This window comes from Penaeus monodon, chromosome 21 (genome assembly GCF_015228065.2).
Source record: "Penaeus monodon isolate SGIC_2016 chromosome 21, NSTDA_Pmon_1, whole genome shotgun sequence".
NCBI classification, from domain to species: domain Eukaryota; kingdom Metazoa; phylum Arthropoda; class Malacostraca; order Decapoda; family Penaeidae; genus Penaeus; species Penaeus monodon.
This window is the reverse complement of record NC_051406.1, coordinates 11,884,371-11,885,424: the sequence shown is the minus strand read 5'-3', so window position 1 is coordinate 11,885,424 and position 1,054 is coordinate 11,884,371.

Below are 1,054 nucleotides of genomic sequence, written 5' to 3'. Positions count from 1 at the left end.
GCTTTGTCGAGGGAAGAGGAGGAAGTTGCGAAGAAGAGAATGGAAAAAGGGAAAGATGAGAGAAGAGGAAGGAAAGGGGGGGCGGGGGCAGGAAAGGAGACGGAAAGAAGAGGAAGAATAAAAAAAAGATAAAACTAAGTAGGGAACGGAGAATAATGGGTATAGAAAAGAATAAAAAGAACCAAATAAAGATGAAAGAAGGAAGTAAGGAGTGGAGGAAAGAAGGAAGGAAGGAAGGAAGCAAGAAAGGGAGGATGTAAATAAGAAAAGAGGAAAAAGTAGGGAGATAGGACAAACGGGAGATAGGACAAAATAGAACCGAGGAAGAGTGAAGGAATAAGCAAAGAGAGAGGATTAAGAAAGGGAAATGGGAAGAAGGAGAGAAAATTAGGAAAAAAGGGAAGGAAAGAAGGAGAAAAGAAAGAAATGGAACAAAAGAAAAGATGAAAAAAGAATGGGAAATACAAAACAAGAAAAACAAAATAGGGGAGAGGAGAAAGGAAAGACTGAGGTAGAAGGGTGAAGGAAGGGAAGAAATAGAGTGAAGGAAGAGAAAGAATGAAAATGATAGAAGGGAATACGAAAGAAGGAAAAATGAAAGAAATGAAAATAAAATGAACGAAGAGATAAGCAAAAAAGGACAAAAAAAATATGGAAAAAAAGGAAGGAAAACAAGGGAAGATAAAAAAGGAAATAGAAATCGAAAAAAAGGGAAAAAAAAGGGAGAAGAAAGGAGATTGAAGAACAGACGAATAAAAGGATGAATAACGAAAGGAACGAAAGGAAGGAACACGAATGAATGAATTAATAAATGAATAAAGAAAGAATGAAGGGAAAAAGAAGGGAGAAGCAAAAAAGACACTAAATGAAGGAAGAAAGAATGAAGAACACGGAATGAAGGAAGTCGAATGAAAGAAAAGGAAATGAAGGACATGGAATGAAGGAAGCCGAATGAATGAAAACTGAATAAAGGACACGGCATGAAAGAAACGGAAAGAAAGAAAAATGAATGGTTAGCACGGGTGTGGAAACCCAAAAGGAAAAAATGAAGGAA